The sequence below is a fragment of the Bombina bombina genome, chromosome 3 (genome assembly GCF_027579735.1).
Source record: "Bombina bombina isolate aBomBom1 chromosome 3, aBomBom1.pri, whole genome shotgun sequence".
Lineage (NCBI taxonomy): Eukaryota > Metazoa > Chordata > Amphibia > Anura > Bombinatoridae > Bombina > Bombina bombina.
Window position 1 is genome coordinate 111,798,654 of NC_069501.1, and position 24,117 is coordinate 111,822,770.

Consider the following 24,117-nt stretch of genomic DNA (forward strand, 5'->3'; position numbering starts at 1 on the left):
GGCAGGGACTGCAGAAGCAAAACTTCACCCAGCCTTGTCTGATTGCACTGAGCACAGTCCTCCTCCCTAGTGACACTCACCCTCTAGACCCCAAGTGACAAGCAGGCAGGGACTGCAGAAGAAAAAGCAAAACTGGACCCAGCCTTGTCTAATTGCACTGAGCACAGTCCTCCTCCCTAGTGACACTCACCCTCTAGACAACAAGTGACAAGCACGCAGGGACTGCAGAAGCAAAACTTCACCCAGCCTTGTCTGATTGCACTGAGCACAGCCCTCCTCCCTAGTGACACTCACCCTCTAGACCCCAAGTGACAAGCAGGCAGGGACTGCAGAAGAAAAAGCAAAACTGGACCCAGCCTTGTCTAATTGCACTGAGCACAGTCCTCCTCCCTAGTGACACTCACCCTCTAGACAACAAGTGACAAGCACGCAGGGACTGCAGAAGCAAAACTTCACCCAGCCTTGTCTGATTGCACTGAGCACAGCCCTCTTCCCTAGTGACACTCACCCTCTAGACAACAAGTGACAAGCACGCAGGGACTGCAGAAGCAAAACTTCACCCAGCCTTGTTTGATTGCACTGAGCACAGCCCTCCTCCCTAGTGACACTCACCCTCCATCCCCCAAGTGACAAGTAGGCAGGGACTGCAGAAGCAGGAGCAAAACTGGACCCATTACAGACATCTCTAATATTCCAGACTTCACACTAATTACTTTTTTGGATTATTTAAACAACAACAATTTGGAATTAAAATTCACCGGTGAAGTTAACCCTACACAGGTGAACTTTTTGGATTTGACACTTAAGGGTGATATGAGCAATAAAAATATTGTTTCTAGCACATTCCGCAAACCTACTGCAGGTAATACCATCCTGCATGCACATTCAGCTCATCCCCCTCATTTGTTAAATTCCATTCCAAAAAGTCAATTTATAAGGTTAAAAAGAAATACAAATGATGACACCATATACAAAAACCAATCTGAGGAATTAAAAACTAGACTCCTAAAGAGAGGCTATAAAGAAAACATACTTAACAAAGCACAAGAGGAAGCGAAATATAGCCAAGCAGTTTCCAGAAATCAAAACAGCTCCTTTAGCAAAGACACTGTGGTTTTTAGAACGCCATACTCTACTCATTACAATAGAATTGTTTCCATTATAAAAAGACACTTGAGGTTACTTCATAATGATCCCTAACTTAAACCTTACGTCAGCAAATGCAGGTTTGTTTCCAGGAAGCCAGATACCTTAGGTTCGAAATTGTCGCCAAGTATGGTTGAAACTAAAAAACTATCTAGTATTAGGACCTGGCTACATAAGAAGGGAAACTACAAATGCAATAACTTCAATTGCCTAGCTTGTCAATTGCTGATATTAGGTAACATCTTTACCTGTTCAGTAAATGACAGATCTTTTGAAATAAATGTTCACGCTACATGTAGATCCAAATGGGTGGTCTATCTTATCACTTGCAATCATGGTTGTCATCAATATGTGGGTCAGACCTCACGCGAATTTCGTGACAGGGTCAGAGAACACATAAGGGATGTCAAAAATTACAAAAAGGAGTCAGCAATAGCCAAGCATTTTAATGGGGTACATTTTACTAACGTTCCAGATTTTGGAGTCCAGATCATAGAAATAGTTAATAGACATCCCAGAGGTGGTGATAGACACAAGTCTCTAACTAAACGTGAGTTATTCTGGATTCTTAAATTGGAAACCAGATATCCAAAAAGGCATGAATTTAGAGTGGGATATTTCCTACTTTACAGATTAATTCATATACAGGTATACCCCGCTCATACAGCGGGTTAGGGACCGGAGCCCCGCTGTAAAGTGAAAACCGCCTTAAAGTGAAACAAGGCAGTTTTAGCTTTCTTTTCAGTGTTTAAAATCCTGAAAACATGTTTGAACTAACATATATTAGGGGTGCAATAGTGCTATATTTAGTTTAACACTAGCACAGCAAGTATTCAATTAGTATTCAATAAATACTGTACCTGTAAATTTGTGACAATTACTGTAGTAAAATTTGCCAGACTATAGCACTGAGACACAGATTGCACTGTAATGCTATAAACAGAGTGAACTAAGCATAACAAAATGGTGCCCTTCACTTTTCTAGCAATCTCACTATGATTATAGCACTATTTCAAAATCCTTGGAGGTTGAACTTCAGCTCCACAAAGCGCTGTATTAGCGAATCGCTGTAAAGTGAAGCGCTGTAAAGTGAGGTATAAAATATATTTTTTTGAGTAAAATTAATTATCACAAATGCCGTTATAAATGTAATATGTATGCTGGACTTTGTGTCCCACATCACATATCAATATAAAAAAAAAAAAATATTAATTAACATTAACACCTTAATATATTTTTTATTTATATTGAGTTTCATAAATTTCATTTTAGATCTCTTTATAAATAAACATTTGACAACATGAAATGTTAATGTATACATTACCAATATTTAATTACAGGGAGTGCAGAATTATTAGGCAAATTAGTATTTTGACCACATCATCCTCTTTATGCATGTTGTCTTACTCCAAGCTGTATAGGCTCGAAAGCCTACTACCAATTAAGCATATTAGGTGATGTGCATCTCTGTAATGAGAAGGGGTGTGGTCTAATGACATCAACACCCTATATCAGGTGTGCATAATTATTAGGCAACTTCCTTTCCTTTGGCAAAATGGGTCAAAAGAAGGACTTGACAGGCTCAGAAAAGTAAAAAATAGTGAGATATCTTGCAGAGGGATGCAGCACTCTTAAAATTGCAAAGCTTCTGAAGCGTGATCATCGAACAATCAAGCGTTTCATTCAAAATAGTCAACAGGGTCGCAAGAAGCGTGTGGAAAAACCAAGGTGCAAAATAACTGCCCATGAACTGAGAAAAGTCAAGCGTGCAGCTGCCAAGATGCCACTTGCCACCAGTTTGGCCATATTTCAGAGCTGCAACATCACTGGAGTGCCCAAAAGCACAAGGTGTGCAATACTCAGAGACATGGCCAAGGTAAGAAAGGCTGAAAGACGACCACCACTGAACAAGACACACAAGCTGAAACGTCAAGACTGGGCCAAGAAATATCTCAAGACTGATTTTTCTAAGGTTTTATGGACTGATGAAATGAGAGCGAGTCTTGATGGGCCAGATGGATGGGCCCGTGGCTGGATTGGTAAAGGGCAGAGAGCTCCAGTCCGACTCAGATGCCAGCAAGGTGGAGGTGGAGTACTGGTTTGGGCTGGTATCATCAAAGATGAGCTTGTGGGGCCTTTTCGGGTTGAGGATGGAGTCAAGCTCAACTCCCAGTCCTACTGCCAGTTTCTGGAAGACACCTTCTTCAAGCAGTGGTACAGGAAGAAGTCTGCATCCTTCAAGAAAAACATGATTTTCATGCAGGACAATGCTCCATCACACGCGTCCAAGTACTCCACAGCGTGGCTGGCAAGAAAGGGTATAAAAGAAGAAAATCTAATGACATGGCCTCCTTGTTCACCTGATCTGAACCCCATTGAGAACCTGTGGTCCATCATCAAATGTGAGATTTACAAGGAGGGAAAACAGTATACCTCTCTGAACAGTGTCTGGGAGGCTGTGGTTGCTGCTGCACGCAATGTTGATGGTGAACAGATCAAAACACTGACAGAATCCATGGATGGCAGGCTTTTGAGTGTCCTTGCAAAGAAAGGTGGCTATATTGGTCACTGATTTGTTTTTGTTTTGTTTTTGAATGTCAGAAATGTATATTTGTGAATGTTGAGATGTTATATTGGTTTCACTGGTAAAAATAATTAATTGAAATGGGTATATATTTGTTTTTTGTTAAGTTGCCTAATAATTATGCACAGTAATAGTCACCTGCACACACAGATATCCCCCCTAAAATAGCTATAACTAAAAACAAACTAAAAACTACTTCCAAAACTATTCAGCTCTGATATTAATGAGTTTTTTGGGTTCATTGAGAACATGGTTGTTGTTCAATAATAAAATTAATAATCAAAAATACAACTTGCCTAATAATTCTGCACTCCCTGTATTCTTTCCTTCACTTGGGACTTCCAGCCCATGAATTTCCACATTTATAGATAATATATTTCAATTTCCCCATTTATAGATAATGTATTTCAATCCTAGTCCTTTATTCTTCCTATTTATGGTCAAACATCAGCCTGTTAAATTTGTTATTTCCAGAATTGTTTTTAATTTTCATATAATGTCTTTTATATTACCTGCTTTTTTATGTGTGCTAAAGGAGTGTTCCACCTTAACCTAAATGGGGGGAGTGTCTGATGGGCGTTCCTCCTGAGCGCTCGTTGGTTGCATTACCCTTCATAAGGTGGGCTGGTACACACCTGGGTCACATCCTATGACTAAGCGCCTGTAACAGCGCGAAACGCGTCAGGATTGCACCCTTTCTGGACTTTTTTGTCACTCATGTGTATCCCATTTTTAATTTTATCTAATAAAGCAATCTTCTGCATATTTTTCTTACCCCCGAGTGCACCGGATTTCTTTTGTTTTCTGCAAAACTGGACCCAGCCTTGTCTGACTGCACTGAGCACAGCTCTCCTCCCTAGTGACACTCACCCTCCGGCCCCCAAGTGACAAGAAGGCAGGGTCTGCAGAAGCAAAACTGGACCCAGCCTTGTTTGATTACAGTTAGGGGAAGGAAAGAATACACTAATTAGACACATTTCATCCACACAATTTATGTTACAGAGACTGAGAGCCAGGAAATGATTTGCTCTGCCATTACTGAGAGCAGTAATCACTATGTACTCACCGCATGGGTGGATCATCTCTCTGTATATTTCAGTTTAGAAGCAGGCTCCTGCCACCCAATGATGATGTCACCTCCTCCAGTATGACTAGGTGGGCTACAACTGCACAATCAGCTGTGGTTAAAATGGAGACTGATTGGCAAACCCTAGCTGGCCAATTATATATCAATCTGATGCCCTCCTTTCCTTTTCACTTGTAGTCAGCCGAGCAAAAATGATTCCACTAGTCTCAGTAAAGAGGTGTCGGCACTCTTAGGTCAGATGATCTCTCTTGCTCTGCATTTTCCGGCTTGTTATTGCAGGTGTTTTCCAGTAGCCTTTGTGTAAGCTCCCTGAGCACACGGTCGGCAGCCGTTTCTTGCTGCCCTGTTGTTATTGTAAATCGCTTTATCACAGAGATCTTAGTAAAATGAGTCTGGTGCTGCAGTGACTGACTGCAGCACCGGATCCATTTTAAAATGTTTACCTGTGATAAAGCGATTCAGTTTAACAACAGTTCCTTCTGGACCTGGCTGTCAGGAGGGGAGGGCAGGAATGTAGTTCCACTAAAGTAACATTTGCAGCAATTTACAAAGAAGCACAGAGCTACTGGCCTTGCAATAATGGTGGGCGGGGCTAAGGTAAACGGCAGCCCACCAGGGATTTGCCCGGTATTCCCTATGGTCAGTCCGGGCCTGTCTAGGACTTTTGCATCTTGTCCTATTTCAAATATTTATTTTTATTCTGCACTTACATTTCTCTTCGGAGAATTGTTTCAGCAAGTAGTCATGGTGGTTTCATCATCTTTCATATATATGGTGATCTGAAGAGAGGAAAAAAATTGATCTATTTTGGATCTGCAATGCCTCTACATGGCGATTTGAAGTAAATTATTTATTTATCCTCTAATAGGTAGTTTCCCTGCACAAGGATAGAGGTAATGCTGTGTCCAAGTAAGAGTTGTGGTAGCAGTTTGCTGTTGGAGGTCAGCAGGGCAATCCTTGTTTCTACTCCAACAATTTATGCTAACCCCCATGTAGAAATCCAGGGTTGGTTACTCTGCTTTTCATTTTTCTCCAGGTCCCTGTCAGAAGTTGTTGGGATCTGTCAGATCTTGGATGCTGTGCCTGCTCCACAGCTGAAGCTCCAAGGGTAAGTGCTTATTTCCTTCTAGGAAGAAGGCTCAACACATCAGGGGTTAACCCCCGTTTTTTCTTTTTAGGATAATGGAGCCTGGGGAGCTTAAAATAAATCTTTTCTTTTTTGGGATTTCATGTGAGCAATATATTCAGGGCTCTGATGTGTAACAAAGATTTTATTTACAAAAACTATCCAATTTGTAGCCCTGCCTTTCGGCCTAGTCTCAGCCCCACAAATCTTTACGAAGGTTCTAGGGGCTTATTTGGCAGTAGCCAGATCTCAAAGACTTGTGGTGGCACCTTTCCTGAACGCAAAGTAATTAGTCTAAGAGTGGCTTACGTGGATATTATTCCTTTTGCTCGATTCCATCTGAGACCTCTACAGTTATACATGCTCAGATAATGGAACGGAGACCACTCAGATTTTTTTCTCAGAGGATAGTCCTAGACTACCTGACGAGAGACTCACTGTCCAGGTGTCTCTCTCAGGGCCTTCTGTCCGAAGGCACATGCTTCTTTAGACCATCCTGGGAGATTGTGACTAAGTGTCAACCTTCCAGTTGGGGAGCAGTTTGGGGTTCCTTTATATCAACCATCACGGAGGAATAAGAAGTTCCTTAGCGATGAAGGAGGTGTCTCGGATCCTGCGGTGGGCGTAGTCTCACATCTGTCACATTTCTGCCATTCACATCCCAGGTGTGGACAACTTGGAGGCGGATTATCTGAGCAGGCAGACGTTTCTCCCAAGGTAGTGGCCCCTTCATCCAGAGATATTCTCTGTGATAACCCTCAGGTGCAGGGTTCCAGAGTTGGATTTGATGGATCTCGTCTAATCTCTAAGCTTCCCAGATCAAGAGATCCGTAGGCAGCTCTGGTGGACGCCCTAGCGGTTCCATGGGATTTCAGCTTGATTTACTTGTTTCCACCTTTTGCCCTCCTTCCTAAGGTATTAGCTCATATCAAACAGGAAAAGGCTTCAGTGATTCTAATTGCTCCAGCTTGGCCTCACAGAATTTGGTTTGCAGGCCTGGTGAAGATGTCCTCCTCTCCCCATGGAAATTACCGCTGAGGAAAGACCGTCTACTTCAGGGTCCTTTTCTTCATCCAAATCTAGATTCTCTGAAGCTGTCTGTGTGGAGATTGAAAGCCTAGTCTTGTCTAGACTAGGTTTTTCTGAAACAGTTATTGACTCCTTGGTTTAGGCTTGTAAGCCGGTTACTCGCAAGATATACCATAAGGTTTGGTGCTCATACCTTTAATGGTGCAGGTCTTGGGGTTTCTCGGTGTAAAGTGAGAGTTCCCCGTATTCTGTCCTTTCTCCAGCAGGGTCTGGAGAAGGGTTTGTCTGTTAAGTTCCCTGAAAGGTCACAGTTTTCTGCCCTTTCTATTACATTAACATTTGGCCAACTTCCCAGATGTTCAATCATTTGTTAAGGTCCTGGTCAAAGTCAGGCCTGTGTTTAAACCTGTTGAACCTCCGTGGAGCCTTAATCTTGTTCTTCTGGTTCTGCAGCAGGCTCCGTTTTAACTTATGCACTCTGTCGTTCCTTCATTCTGTCCTAATCCTTCTCAGAAAGATTGTCACACAACCTGGACGTGGTTCGTGCTCTAAAATTCTATCTCCAGGCTACTAGGAATTTCGTCAGTCTTTTGCCCTTTTTATAGTATTTGCAAGCAATCGTAAGGGCTAGAGAAGGCTACGTCATCTACACTTTCCTTTTGGTTGAGGAGAGTCATCCGGTTAGCTTATGAGTCGGCTAGACAACAACCTCCTGAGAGGATTACAGCTCATTCAACCAGGGTTGTCTCTTCTTCCTGGGCCTTTAAAAACTAGGTTTCTGTGGATCAAATTTGCAAGGTGGCCACTTGGTCCTTGTTACATACTTTTTCAAAATTTTACAAATTCAATGTTTTTGCCTCAGCTGAGGCTTCCTTTAAGAGAAAGGTTCTTAAAGTGGTGGTGCCCTCAGTTTAGGTCCGCCTGTCTTGTTTCTCCCTCCCTTTCCATTCTGTGTTCTCTAGCTTGGGTATTGGTTCCCATTAGTAATTAGAATGGATTTGTGGACTCTCCATGCCATTGGAAAGAAAGCAAAATGTATGCTTACCTGAAAAATTCTATTCTTTCCTGGCATGGAGAGTTAACGACCCGTCATTGTCTACATTCAAGACAGCCTATTATTTTTGTTTGTTTTTCTAAACTTCAGGCACCTCTATACCCTTGGTGCCCTCTTCTCTTACCGTGTTCCCTCGGCTGAATGACTGGGGGTTATGGGAAGTGGGAGGGATACTTAAAGCTTTGCTGGGGTATTCTTTGCCTCCTCCTGGTGGCCAGGAGTTGAATTCCCACTAGTAATTAGAATGGATTTGTGGACTCTCCATGCCAGGAAACAAAATAATTTATCAGGTAAGCATACATTTTGCTTTGAGCTTTAGCGTAGATTACCCTTCCACCTCCTGATCCCTCCCAAACAGCTCTTCTCTGTCTCACCCCCACAGGTCACCACCATTAGTCTGCTAATATTTTTATTAAATTATTTTTTTATTTTCTGCCGTGCAGGATCCCCCCCCCCCCACACTTACCCTCCAACTTCCCTGATTCCTCTTAAACAGCTCTCTAACCCTCCGACCCTCTAACTATGCCTGCCATCTTAGGTACTGGCAGCTGTCTGCCAGTACCTATAAGATGTAATTTTTATTAGTTAGGGACCCCCCACACCATCTTTTTCTGTAGCGTAGCACCCCTTACCTCCCTCTCCCTTTATTTTCCACAGTGTAGGGAACTCCCACTCCCTCCCACCGACACCAGCAGATGATCGTTAGACTGTGATACAAAAGTGTCACCTCCCTCTCCCTTTATTTTCCACAGTGTAGGGAACTCCCACTCCCTCCCACCGACACAGCAGATGATCGTTAGACTGTGATACAAAGTGTCACCGTCTGTAACGGTCTGGCATCTGCCTTCACATGGAACGCTCCGGTTCCATATGCAGGCAGATGCTTGAAACTTCCTGCAGCTCAGAGGTGTGTGTGTGTGTATTTATATATATATATATATATATATATATATATATATATTTCTTTCATGTAATTGGCAAGATTCCATGAGCTAGTGACGTATGGGATATACATTCCTACCAGGAGGGGCAAAGTTTCCCAAACCTCAAAATGCCTATAAATACACCCCCCACCACACCCACAATTCAGTTTTACAAACTTTGCCTCCTATGGAGGTGGTGAAGTAAGTTTGTGCTAGATTTCTACGTTGATATGCGCTTCGCAGCATGCTGAAGCCCGTTTTGCTCTCAGAGTGCAGTGAATGACAGAGGGATGTGAAGGGAATATTACCTATTGAATGCAATGGTCATCCTAACGGGGATTTATTTCATAGGTTCTCTGTTTTCGGTTGTAGAGATTCATCTCCTACCTCCCTTTTCATATCGACGATATACTCTTATATACCATTACCGATGCTGATTCTCGTTTCAGTACTGGTTTGGCTATCTACTTTATGTAGATGAGTGTCTTTTGGTAAGTATGTTATTTATGACACTCTCAGCTATGGTTTGCCACTTTATATGTAAAGTTCTAAATATATGTTTTATACTTATATTTGCCATGATTCAGGTTAATCAGTATATTTCCTTCTTACAGACTGTCAGTTTCATTTTGGGAAATGCATATGAATAAAAAAATTTCTTACCTGAAAATTTTTTCAATTTGACTTTTCTCTCTAAATTGCGGGCTGTTAGGCTCGCGGGAGCAAAAAATGCTATAATTTATTGCGTCATTTTTGGCGCAAGACTTTTTTGGCGCGAGAATTACGTTTGTTGACGTTATGACGTCATTTCCGGCGTCTTAGTTGGCGCCGAGAGTTTTCACGTAGTTGCGTCATCTATGACGCTCGTGTTTGTTGCAGACATTTTTGGCGCCAAAAAAATGGTCAATTGTGGGCGTCACACTTTTTACATTATTTAAGTCTTTGTTTCTTTTTGCTTCTGGTTTCCAGAGGCTTATTCTGTTTGCATTTTTCCCCATTCCTGAAACTGTCATATAAGAAATTTGATAATTTTCCTTTATATGTTGTTTTTTCTCTTACATATTGCAAGATGTCTCAATCTGACCCTGTATCAGAATCTACTTCTGGAATGCTGCTGCCTGATGTCGGTTCTTCCAAAGCTAAGTGCATTTGTTGTAAACTTGTGGTAACTGTTCCTCCGGCTGTAGTTTGTGTTAGTTGTCATGATAAACTTTCAAAAGCAGACAATATTTCCATTAGTAGTAATCCATTACCTTCAACATCTAATGTTCAGGATATTCCTGTTAATGTGAGAGAATTTGTTTCTAATTCTATTCAGAAGGCCCTGTTTGTTATACCACCTTCTAATAAACGTAAAAGGTCTTTTAAAACTTCTCATAAATTCGATGAATTTTTAAATGACCGCCAGCATTCTGATTTATCTATCTCTGATGAGGATCTATCTGGTTCAGAAGATTCTGCCTCAGATATTGACACTGACAAATCTTCATATTTATTTAAAATGGAGTTTATTCGTTCTTTATTAAAAGAGGCGTTGATTGCATTAGATATGGAGGAGTCTAGTCCTCTCGATATTAAAACCAGTAAACGTTTAAATTCGGTTTTTAAACCTCATGTAGTTATTCCAGAGGTTTTTCCAGTTCCTGATGCTATTTCAGATGTAATTTCTAGGGAATGGAATAGTTTGGGTACTTTATTTACTCCTTCTTCAAGGTTTAAGAGACTGTACCCTTTGCCGTCTGATAGATTGGAGTTTTGGGAGAAAATCCCCAAAGTTGATGGGGCTATCTCTACTCTTGCTAAACGTACTACTATTCCTATGGCAGATAGTACTTCTTTTAAAGATCCTTTAGATAGGAAGCTTGAATCTTATCTAAGGAAGGCTTATTTATGTTCAGGTCATCTTCTTAGGCCTGCTATTTCTTTGGCTGATGTTGCTGCGGCTTCAACTTTTTCGTTGGAGGCTTTAGCGCAACAAGTACCAGATCATAATGTGTACAGCAGTGTTAAGCTAATTCAACATGCTAATAATTTCATTTGTGATGCCATTTTTGATATCATTAGAATTGATGTCAGGTATATGTCTTTAGCTATTTTAGCTAGAAGAGCTTTATGGCTTAAATCTTGGAATGCAGATATGACTTCTAAGTCAACGTTGCTATCTCTTTCTTTCCAAGGTAATAAATTGTTTGGTTCTCAGTTGGATTCTATAATTTCAACTGTCACTGGGGGGAAGGGAGCTTTTTTGCCTCAGGATAAAAAATCTAAGGGTAAATTTAGGGCTGCTAACCGTTTTCGTTCCTTTCGTCAGAATAAGGAACAGAAGCCTGAGCCTTCCCCTAAAGGAACGGTTTCCAATTGGAAGCCTTCTCCAGTCTGGAATAAATCCAAGCCTTTTAGAAAATCAAAACGAGCCCCCAAGTCCGCATGAAGGTGCAGCCCTCATTGCAGCACAGCTGGTAGGGGGCAGACTACGATATTTCAAAGATGTTTGGATCAATTCAATCCAAAATCATTCGATTCAGAACATTGTTTCTCAAGGGAACAGAATAGGTTTCAAGGTAAGACCGCCTGTGAGGTTCTTTCTCTTACGCATTCCAGTGAACTCAGTAAAGGCTCAGGCTTTCCTGAATTGTGTTTCAGACCTGGAGTCATCTGGGGTAATTGTGCCAGTTCCATATCTGGAACGGGGTCTGGGGTTTTATTCAAATCTGTTCATTGTACCAATGAAAGAGAATTCTTTCAGACCAGATCTGGATCTAAAAATTTTGAATCGTTATGTAAGAATACCAACATTCAAAATGGTGACTATAAGGACTATTCTGCCTTTTGTTCAGCAAGGGCATTATATGTCCACAATAGACTTACAGGATGCTTATCTTCATATTCCAATTCATCCAGATCACTATAAGTTCCAGAGATTGTCTTTTCTAGACAAGCATTACCAATTTGTTGCTCTTCCTTTTGGCCTAGCAACAGCTCCAAGGATCTTTTCAAAGGTTCTCGGTGCCCTTGTCTCTGTAATCAGAGAGCGGGATATTGCGGCGTTTCCTTATTTGGACGATATCTTGGTACTTGCTCAGTCTTTACATTCTGCAGAATCTCACTCGAATCAACTAGTGTTGTTTCTTCAAAAACATGGTTGGAGAATCAATTTACCAAAAAGTTCCTTGATTCCTCAGACAAGAGTAATCTTTTTAGGATTCCAAATAGATTCAGTATCCATGACTTTGTCTCTAACCGACCAAAGACGCCTGAAATTGGTTTCAGCTTGTCGGAACCTTCAGTCTCAGTCATTCCCTTCAGTGGCTATGTGCATGGAGGTTTTAGGTCTCATGACTGCAGCATCGGACGCGATCCCCTTTGCTTGTTTTCACATGAGACCTCTTCAGCTTTGTATGCTGAACCAATGGTGCAGGGATTATAGAAAGATATCACAATTAATATCCTTAAATCCCAATACTCGACTATCTCTGACTTGGTGGTTAGATCACCACCGTTTGGTTCAGGGGGCCTCTTTTCTTCGTCCAACCTGGACTGTGATTTCAACAGATGCGAGTCTTTCAGGTTGGGGAGCTGTCTGGGGATCTCTGACAGCGCAGGGGGTTTGGAAATCTCAAGAGGCGAGATTAACAATCAATATTTTGGAACTCTGTGCGATTCTCAGAGCTCTTCAGTTCTGGCCTCTTCTGAAGAGAGAACCGTTTATTTGTTTTCAGACAGACAATGTCACAACCGTGGCATATGTCAATCATCAAGGTGGGACTCACAGTCCTCAAGCTATGAAAGAAGTATCTCGGATACTTGCATGGGCGGAATCCAGCTCCTGTCTAATCTCTGCGGTCCATATCCCAGGTATAGACAATTGGGAAGCGGATTATCTCAGTCGCCAGACTTTACATCCGGGAGAATGGTTTCTTCACCCAGATGTGTTTCTTCAGATTGTTCAGATGTGGGAGCTTCCAGAAATAGATCTGATGGCTTCTCATCTAAACAGGAAACTTCCCAGGTATCTGTCCAGGTCCAGGGATCCTCAGGCGGAAGCAGTGGATGCGTTGTCACTTCCTTGGAATTATCAACCTGCTTATATCTTTCCGCCTCTAGTTCTTCTTCCAAGAGTGATTTCCAAAATCATAATGGAGCGTTCATTTGTACTGCTGGTGGCTCCAGCATGGCCACACCGGTTTTGGTATGTGGATCTTGTTCGGATGTCCAGTTGCCAACCTTGGCCACTTCCGTTAAGGCCAGACCTATCTCAAGGTCCGTTTTTTCCATCAGGATCTCAAATCATTACATTTGAAGGTATGGAGATTGAACGCTTAGTACTTAGTCATAGAGGTTTCTCTGAGAAAAAAATAAGAGTTTTGAAGACTTAAATTTCATGGTGTTCTTCTCATAAGTTCTCTTGGCATTCTTTTAGAATTCCTAGAATTTTACAGTTTCTTCAGGATGGTTTGGATAAGGGTTTGACTGCAAGTTCCTTGAAAGGACAAATCTCTGCTCTTTCTGTTTTGCTTCACAGAAAAATTGCGAATCTTCCTGATATTCGTTGTTTTGTACAGGCTTTTGTTCGTATCAAGCCTGTCATTAAGTCAATTTCTCCTCCTTGGAGTCTTAATTTGGTTTTGAGAGCTTTACAGGCTCCTCCGTTTGAGCCTATGCATTCTCTGGACATTAAATTACTTTCTTGGAAAGTATTGTTTCTCTTGGCTATCTCTTCTGCTAGAAGAGTTTCTGAATTATCTGCTCTTTCTTGTGAGTCTCCTTTTCTGATTTTTAATCAGGATAAGGCGGTTTTGCGGACTTCATTTAAATTTTTACCTAAGGTTGTGAATTCCAACAACATTAGTTGAGAAATTGTTGTCCCTTCGTTGTGTCCTAATCCTAAGAATTCTTTGGAAAGATCTTTGCATTCTTTGGATGTGGTAAGAGCTTTGAAATATTAGGTTGAAGATACTAAAGATTTCAGAAAGACTTCTAGTCTATTTGTTATCTTTTCTGGTTCTAGGAAAGGTCAGAAAGCTTCTGCCATTTCTTTGGCTTCTTGGTTAAAGCTTTTGATTCATCATGCTTATTTGGAGTCGGGTAAATCCCCGCCTCAGAGGATTACGGCTCATTCTACTAGGTCAGTTTCTACTTCCTGGGCTTTTAAGAATGAAGCTTCTGTTGATCAGATTTGCAAAGCAGCAACTTGGTCTTCTTTGCATACTTTTACTAAATTCTACCATTTTGATGTTTTCTCTTCTTCAGAAGCAGTTTTTGGTAGAAAAGTTCTTCAGGCAGCTGTTTCAGTTTGATTATTCTGCTTATAATTTCAGTTTTTTTCATTATAAAGATTAAAACTTTTTGATTTGGGTTGTGGATTATTTTTTAACGGAATTGGCTGTCTTTATTTTTATCCCTCCCTCTCTGGTGACTCTTGCGTGGAGTTCCACATCTTGGGTATTTGCTATCCCATACGTCACTAGCTCATGGACTCTTGCCAATTACATGAAAGAAAACATAATTTATGTAAGAAATTACCTGATAAATTCATTTCTTTCATATTGGCAAGAGTCCATGAGGCCCACCATTTTTATGGTGGTTATGATTTTTTTTGTAGAAAGCACAATTATTCCAATTCCTTGTTGATGCTTTCGCTCCTTTCTTATCACCCCACTTCTTGGCTATTCCTTAAACTGAATTGTGGGTGTGGTGGGGGTGTATTTATAGGCATTTTGAGGTTTGGGAAACTTTGCCCCTCCTGGTAGGATTGTATATCCCATACGTCACTAGCTCATGGACTCTTGCCAATATGAAAGAAATGAATTTATCAGGTAAGTTCTTACATAAATTATGTTACATACATACATACACACAAACACATTGTGGTACATTTCATAGGCAAAATACCTAACATAGATATACGTCGCATTGGGCTAAGGGGTTAATGGTTGCAAAATCCCCACTTGAGATTTGAGGCTATTTATCTTAATCTCACTATATGATTCATTATATGTTTAAACGGCTTCTGTCCTTGATTTCTTTCTGTTGTAAACATTGCTATCAGAGGGGTTCATAGATAAAATGTAGTAATGTCAGTTAACATAAGTCCTGTAAGACTCATATTTAGCCTGGCAGTTATGCTTGCAGATGGTTCTGGTTGAAGTTTAATTTCTAGTAGGTTCCATTCTAAACTTTCCTGGTTTAGGCCTATTACTATATATTTTAGGTTAACACCTGCTATATATATTTTTTCAGTCTTAGTTTAAATTCACATTGATATTGCTAATAGGACTCCAATCATTCCTTCTTGTGCTCATTATGGGTACAAAAGTGTCCCTTTATGTTTCTTTGTCCCCTTCCATACAAAGTGTAAAAAGTGGTCCAATATAGGCCATTAGTTTTAAGTTGGGGAATAATTTCCAGTATAATTTTGTTAATTTTAGGGAAATATATAATTTATAACTACTTAAAGATAGGAAAATGCTATCAAAGGAGACAGCACCCATCCACCTGGGGCACAAATTCATCAGAGACTGCTTAGTCATGACTAAAAGCCCAATCAATATAGGGCTTGAAACGTTGTCCTTTTTCCCATGATGTGGAAGCAATAAAGAAGTTTTATTATTATTTTTGACAAGAGGCTAGATTCCACTGTTTTTCATTACTTAAAAATATGAAGTTTTGTTACATTTCTAATATGAGTATGGCAGGTATTACTCTTGGGTTATAAATATGCAATGCTTACTTTGCTTTCTGTGATAAGTCTTCTCAAACATATGGAAATTGTGTGTAACGTTTTGCCTGTATCATTGTGATCAAAAACATCAATAAAAAAATATTATACTAAAAAAAAAAAACAATCTGTATGATGGGAGTAAAAAGCATTAGCTCTGAATAAACAATCTCTAAGGAAGCATGTGCAATTTTTATTCTATGACTGTCATATAAGGAAAAGGCCAAAGATACTCCTTTGCTAAATTAAATTTCAGAAGCTTATTGAAAAAAAAAAAGCATAAACAATAGTTCACCCCCCAAAATGTAATGCCCCTTTAAAAGTATATATCTATGCTAATCAAAAATGATTCACTTTATTCCTAAGCAAAGTACAAAATATGGGTTCTCCGGCACATCACCCTTCTTCACCTTCTTCCAGCGGAGGCAAAGATAAGTAACTACCATAGAGGTGGGAGGAGATATATAGAGTTCTTGGGGTTTGGGAATCTTTGCCTCCTACTAGTGGCAGGGAAGGTAATTCCTAGGAGAAATGGATCGTGGACTCTTACCACGTTTTTGAAAGAAATGTGGGTTCTGCAGCAACTGTTTCATTTGATGCTGTTATTGTCGTCATATTTATTTTTAATGTGCCAACAGGTTCAGCATCACTATACAGGGGGTAAAATAAAGACAAGACAGGTACGGCAGACTGGGACAGAATGATTACTGGGCCCTGCTCTCTAACTGCATTAACAGTTTGAAATATAAAAGCTCAATTTATGTACAATTAATGTAGGTTCCAGTAACTACTTTACAATGCTCAATATGCTTATACAGGGAGTGCAGAATTATTAGGCAAGTTGTATTTTTGAGGATTAATTTTATTATTGAACAACAACCATGTTCTCAATGAACCCAAAAAACTCATTAATATCAAAGCTGAATAGTTTTGGAAGTAGTTTTTAGTTTGTTTTTAGTTATAGCTATTTTAGGGGGATATCTGTGTGTGCAGGTGACTATTACTGTGCATAATTATTAGGCAACTTAACAAAAAACAAATATATACCCATTTCAATTATTTATTTTTACCAGTCAAACCAATATAACATCTCAACATTCACAAATATACATTTCTGACATTCAAAAACAAAACAAAAACAAATCAGTGACCAATATAGCCACCTTTCTTTGCAAGGACACTCAAAAGCCTGCCATCCATGGATTCTGTCAGTGTTTTGATCTGTTCACCATCAACATTGCGTGCAGCAGCAACCACAGCCTCCCAGACACTGTTCAGAGAGGTGTACTGTTTTCCCTCCTTGTAAATCTCACATTTGATGATGGACCACAGGTTCTCAATGGGGTTCAGATCAGGTGAACAAGGAGGCCATGTCATTAAATTTTCTTCTTTTATACCCTTTCTTGCCAGCCACGCTGTGGAGTACTTGGACGCGTGTGATGGAGCATTGTCCTGCATGAAAATCATGTTTTTCTTGAAGGATGCAGACTTCTTCCTGTACCACTGCTTGAAGAAGGTGTCTTCCAGAAACTGGCAGTAGGACTGGGAGTTGAGCTTGACTCCATCCTCAACCCGAAAAGGCCCCACAAGCTCATCTTTGATGATACCAGCCCAAACCAGTACTCCACCTCCACCTTGCTGGCGTCTGAGTCGGACTGGAGCTCTCTGCCCTTTACCAATCCAGCCACGGGCCCATCCATCTGGCCCATCAAGACTCACTCTCATTTCATCAGTCCATAAAACCTTAGAAAAATCAGTCTTGAGATATTTCTTGGCCCAGTCTTGACTTTCAGCTTGTGTGTCTTGTTCAGTGGTGGTCGTCTTTCAGCCTTTCTTACCTTGGCCATGTCTCTGAGTATTGCACACCTTGTGCTTTTGGGCACTCCAGTGATGTTGCAGCTCTGAAATATGGCCAAACTGGTGGCAAGTGGCATCTTGGCAGCTGCACGCTTGACTTTTCTCAGTTCATGGGCAGTTATTTTGCGCCTTGGTTTTTCCACACGCTTCTTGCGACCCTGTTGACTATTTTGAATGAAACGCTTGATTGTTCGATGATCACGCTTCAGAAGCTTTGCTATTTTAAGAGTGCTACATCCCTCTGCAAGATATCTCACTATTTTTGACTTTTCTGAGCCTGTCAAGTCCTTCTTTTGACCCATTTTGCCAAAGGAAAGGAAGTTGCCTAATAATTATGCACACCTGATATAGGGTGTTGATGTCATTAGACCACACCCCTTCTCATTACAGAGATGCACATCACCTAATATGCTTAATTGGTAGTAGGCTTTCGAGCCTATACAGCTTGGAGTAAGACAACATGCATAAAGAGGATGATGTGGTCAAAATACTCATTTGCCTAATAATTCTGCACTCCCTGTATATGGTATTCTAATATGGTATTCTATTTGGTTACAAATTTAGACTTCATGTCATCCTATGCATTGCTTAAAGTGCATGTAAAGTCAAGCTCGTTGCTCATCCTCCTAGTGTGCATTGCAATAAAAAAAAAAAAATTAGCACCTGAAAACTATATATATATATATATATATATATATATATATATATATATATATATATATAGTTATTTACCTCCTATTATTATACTCGATTCCTCCGCCCGCCTTTTTGTCCCTTATTTCAGCTTTGATTGAGACTTCTATCATCAAATCTCGTCTCCCCCCCCCCCCCCGGGGCGTTCAGCCCCTTTTCTGACACGTCCCGCGAAGTTACTGCACATGAGTGAACTACCCGATGACAGTTACAGAAGCATTGCGCGTCCACAACTCACACATTCGCAAAACAAAAGGAGCAATCAGATGCCAATGGTGATAGCGTATGGATTTTGGAACGCATGCGCAAATTAAATCATGCTCGTGAGCGCGCTTCTGAACTACGTAATAGAGCGGTCGGGACCGCTCTATACATAATGCAGGGCAAATACAGGAAGCACAGGATGGGAGGAGTTTAAAAATATAACGGAGGTAAGTTGAATTACCAAATATAAAGACAAGTATTTTTTTAGAAATTTAAGTACATTTAAAAAAACAAAAAAACATAATTTATGCTTACCTGATAAATTCCTTTCTTCTGTAGTGTGATCAGTCCACGGGTCATCATTACTTCTGGGATATTACTCCTCCCCAACAGGAAGTGCAAGAGGATTCACCCAGCAGAGCTGCATATAGCTCCTCCCCTCTACGTCACTCCCAGTCATTCGACCAAGGACCAACGAGAAAGGAAAAGCCAAGGGTGAAGTGGTGACTGGAGTATAAATTAAAAAATATTTACCTGCCTTAAAAACAGGGCGGGCCGTGGACTGATCACACTACAGAAGAAAGGAATTTATCAGGTAAGCATAAATTATGTTTTCTTCTGTTAAGTGTGATCAGTCCACGGGTCATCATTACTTCTGGGATACCAATACCAAAGCAAAAGTACACGGATGACGGGAGGGATAGGCAGGCTCTTTATACAGAAGGAACCACTGCCTGAAGAACCTTTCTCCCAAAAATAGCCTCCGATGAAGCAAAAGTGTCAAATTTGTAAAATTTGGAAAAAGTATGAAGCGAAGACCAAGTTGCAGCCTTGCAAATCTGTTCAACAGAGGCCTCATTCTTGAAGGCCCAAGTGGAAGCCACAGCTCTAGTAGAATGAGCTGTAATTCTTTCAGGAGGCTGCTGTCCAGCAGTCTCATAAGCTAAACGAATTATGCTACGAAGCCAAAAAGAAAGAGAGGTAGCGGAAGCTTTTTGACCTCTCCTCTGCCCAGAGTAAATGACAAACAGAGAAGACGTTTGTCGAAATTCCTTAGTTGCCTGTAAGTAAAATTTTAGAGCACGGACTACATCCAGGTTGTGCAGTAGACGTTCCTTCTTTGAAGAAGGATTTGGGCATAAAGAAGGAACAACAATCTCTTGATTGATATTCCTGTTAGTAACTACCTTAGGTAAGAACCCAGGTTTAGTACGCAGGACTACCTTATCCGAATGAAAAATCAAATAAGGAGAATCACAATGTAAGGCTGATAATTCAGAGACTCTTCGAGCCGAGGAAATAGCCATTAAAAATAGAACTTTCCAAGATAACAACTTTATATCAATGGAATGAAGGGGTTCAAACGGAACGCCCTGTAAAACATTAAGAACAAGGTTTAAACTCCATGGTGGAGCAACAGTTTTAAACACAGGCTTAATTCTGGCCAAAGCCTGACAAAAAGCCTGGACGTCAGGAACTTCTGACAGACGTTTGTGTAACAGAATGGACAGAGCTGAGATCTGTCCCTTTAATGAACTAGCAGATAAACCCTTTTCTAAACCTTCTTGTAGAAAAGACAATATCCTAGGAATCCTAACCTTACTCCAAGAGTAACCTTTGGATTCACACCAATATAGGTATTTACGCCATATCTTATGGTAAATCTTTCTGGTAACAGGTTTCCTAGCCTGTATTAAGGTATCAATAACTGACTCAGAAAATCCACGTCTTGATAAAATCAAGCGTTCAATTTCCAAGCAGTCAGCTTCAGAGAAGTTAGATTTTGATGTTTGAAGGGACCCTGTATCAGAAGGTCCTGTTTCAGAGGTAGAGACCAAGGTGGACAGGATGACATGTCCACCAGGTCTGCATACCAAGTCCTGCGTGGCCACGCAGGTGCTATTAGAATCACTGATGCTCTCTCTTGTTTGATTCTGGCAATCAATCGAGGAAGCAACGGGAAGGGTGGAAACACGTAAGCCATCCTGAAGTCCCAAGGTGCTGTCAGAGCATCTATCAGGACTGCTCCTGGATCCCTGGATCTGGACCTGTAACGAGGAAGCTTGGCGTTCTGTCGAGACGCCATGAGATCTATCTCTGGTTTGCCCCAACGTCGAAGTATTTGGGCAAAGACCTCCGGATGACGTTCCCACTCCCCCGGATGAAAAGTCTGACGACTTAAGAAATCCGCCTCCCAGTTCTCCACTCCCGGGATGTGGATTGCTGACAGGTGGCAAGAGTGAGACTCTGCCCAGCAAATTATCTTTGATACTTCCATCATAGCTAGGGAGCTTCTTGTCCCTCCCTGATGGTTGATGTAAGCTACAGTCGTGATGTTGTCCGACTGAAACCTGATGAACCCCCGAGTTGTCAACTGGGGCCAAGCCAGGAGGGCATTGAGAACTGCTCTCAATTCCAGAATGTTTATTGGCAGGAGACTCTCCTCCTGACTCCATTGTCCCTGAGCCTTCAGAGAATTCCAGACGGCACCCCAACCTAGAAGGCTGGCGTCTGTTGTTACAATTGTCCAGTCTGGTCTGCTGAATGGCATCCCCCTGGACAGATGTGGCCGAGAAAGCCACCATAGAAGAGAATTTCTGGTCTCTTGATCCAGATTCAGAGAAGGGGATAAGTCTGAGTAATCCCCATTCCACTGACTTAGCATGCACAGTTGCAGTGGTCTGAGGTGTAAGCGTGCAAAGGGTACTATGTCCATTGCCGCTACCATTAAGCCGATTACCTCCATGCATTGAGCCACTGACGGGTGTTGAATGGAATGAAGGGTGCGGCAAGCACTTTGAAGTCTTGTTAGCCTGTCCTCTGTCAGGTAAATCTTCATTTCTACAGAATCTATAAGAGTCCCCAGGAAGGGAACTCTTGTGAGTGGAACAAGTGAACTTTTCTTTTCGTTCACCTTCCATCCATGTGACCTTAGAAATGCCAGCACTAACTCTGTATGAGACTTGGCAGTTTGAAAGCTTGAAGCTTGTATCAGAATGTCGTCTAGGTATGGAGCTACCGAGATTCCCCGCGGTCTTAGTACCGCCAGAAGAGCACCCAGAACCTTTGTGAAGATTCTTGGAGCTGTAGCCAATCCGAATGGAAGAGCCACAAACTGGTAATGCCTGTCTAGGAAGGCAAACCTTAGGTACCGATAATGATCTTTGTGAATCGGTATGTGAAGGTAAGCATCTTTTAAATCTACAGTGGTCATGTATTGACCCTCTTGGATCATAGGTAAAATTGTCCGAATAGTCTCCATCTTGAACGATGGAACTCTTAGGAATTTGTTTAGGATCTTTAAGTCCAGGATTGGTCTGAAAGTTCCCTCTTTTTTGGGAACCACAAACAGATTTGAGTAAAACCCCTGTCCCTGTTCCGATCGTGGAACTGGATGGATTACTCCCATTAACAAGAGCTCTTGTACGCAGCGTAGAAACGCCTCTTTCTTTGTCTGGATTGTTGACAATCTTGACAGATGAAATCTCTCTCTTGGAGGAGAGTATTTGAAGTCCAGAAGGTATCCCTGAGATATTATCTCTAGCGCCCAGGGATCCTGAACATCTCTTGCCCAAGCCTGGGCGAAGAGAGAAAGTCTGCCCCCCACTAGATCCGATCCCGGATCGGGGGCCCTCAATTCATGCTGTTTTAGGGGCAGCAGCAGGTTTCCTAGTCTGCTTGCCCTTGTTCCAGGACTGGTTAGGTTTCCAGCCTTGTCTGTAGCGAGCAACAGCTCCTTCCTGTTTTGGTGCAGAGGAAGTTGATGCTGCTCCTGCTTTGAAATTACGAAAGGAACGAAAATTAGACTGTCTAGTCTTGGCTTTGGCTTTGTCCTGAGGCAGGGCATGGCCTTTACCTCCTGTAATGTCAGCGATAATCTCTTTCATCCCGGGCCCGAATAAGGTCTGCCCTTTGAAAGGTATATTAAGCAATTTAGACTTAGAAGTAACATCAGCTGACCAGGATTTTAGCCACAGCGCCCTGCGTGCCTGAATGGCGAATCCTGAATTCTTCGCCGTAAGTTTAGTAAGATGTACTACGGCCTCCGAAATGAATGAATTAGCTAGTTTAAGGACTCTAAGCCTGTCCGTAATGTCGTCCAGAGTAGCTGAACCAATGTTCTCTTCCAGAGACTCAATCCAGAATGCCGCTGCAGCCGTGATCGGCGCAATGCATGCAAGGGGTTGCAATATAAAACCTTGTTGAACAAACATTTTCTTAAGGTAACCCTCTAACTTTTTATCCATTGGATCTGAAAAAGCACAGCTATCCTCCACCGGGATAGTTGTACGCTTAGCTAAGGTAGAAACTGCTCCCTCCACCTTAGGGACCGTTTGCCATAAGTCCCTTGTGGTGGCGTCTATTGGAAACATTTTTCTAAATATCGGAGGGGGTGAGAACGGCACACCGGGTCTATCCCACTCCTTAGTAACAATTTCAGTAAGTCTCTTAGGTATAGGAAAAACCTCAGTACTCGTCGGTACCGCAAAATATTTATCCAACCTACACATTTTCTCTGGTATTGCAACTGTGTTACAATCATTCAGAGCCGCTAACACCTCCCCTAGTAATACACGGAGGTTTTCCAGTTTAAATTTAAAATTTGAAATATCTGAATCCAGTCTGTTTGGATCAGAACCGTCACCCACAGAATGAAGTTCTCCGTCCTCATGTTCTGCCACCTGTGACGCAGTGTCTGACATGGCCCTAATATTATCAGCGCACTCTGTTCTCACCCCAGAGTGATCACGCTTACCTCTTAGTTCTGGTAATTTAGCCAAAACCTCAGTCATAACAGTAGCCATATCCTGTAATGTGATTTGTAATGGCCGCCCAGATGTACTCGGCGCTACAATATCACGCACCTCCCTCTGAGCGGGAGATGTAGGTACTGACACGTGAGGCGAGTTAGTCGGCATAACTCTCCCCTCGTTGTTTGGTGAAATTTGTTCAATTTGTACAGATTGACTTTTATTTAAAGTAGCATCAATACAGTTAGTACATAAATTTCTATTGGGCTCCACTTTGGCATTGCAACAAATGACACAGGTATCATCCTCTGAATCAGACATGTTTAACACACTAGCAAATAAACTTGCAACTTGGAAATACAATTCAATTAGAATAATATTAAAATGTACTGTGCCTTTAAGAAGCACAGAAGATCTATGACAGTTGAAAATTAATAAATTGAAACAGTTATAGCCTCAATCCTTGTAAACAACACAACTTTAGCAAAGGTTTAATCCCATTAGCAAAGATAACAAATTCTGAAAGCAGGAAACAAATTACAGAATAAACGTTTTTTATCTCAGTCAAACTATAATTCTCACAGCTCTGCTGAGAGAAATTACCTCCCTCAAAATAAGTTTTGAAGACCCCTGAGCTCTGTAGAGATGAACCGGATCATGCAGGGAATACAATGAGTTGCTGACTGAAATATTTGATGCATAGAAAAAGCGCCAAAAAACGGCCCCTCCCCCTCACACACAGCAGTGAGGGAGAACAGAAACTGTCAGAAAAACAGATTAAGCAACTGCCAAGTGGAAAAATAGTGCCCAAACATTTATTCACACAGTACCTCAGCAAATGAAAACGATTTTACATTCCAGCAAAAACGTTAAACATAATCTCTAGTTATTAAACAGCTTTATGTATTTCTTACAGTGTAATTCTAGTGAAGTACCATTCCCCAG

The 24,117-nt window shown here is 41.3% G+C and overlaps 1 protein-coding gene across 1 annotated transcript in view; it reads right to left on the bottom strand.

Annotated features, from left to right (window-relative positions):
* Positions 1–24,117, bottom strand: part of SON (SON DNA and RNA binding protein) — a gene marked incomplete in the record, with an annotated part of 747,918 nt that overhangs the window by 99,530 nt on the left and 624,271 nt on the right.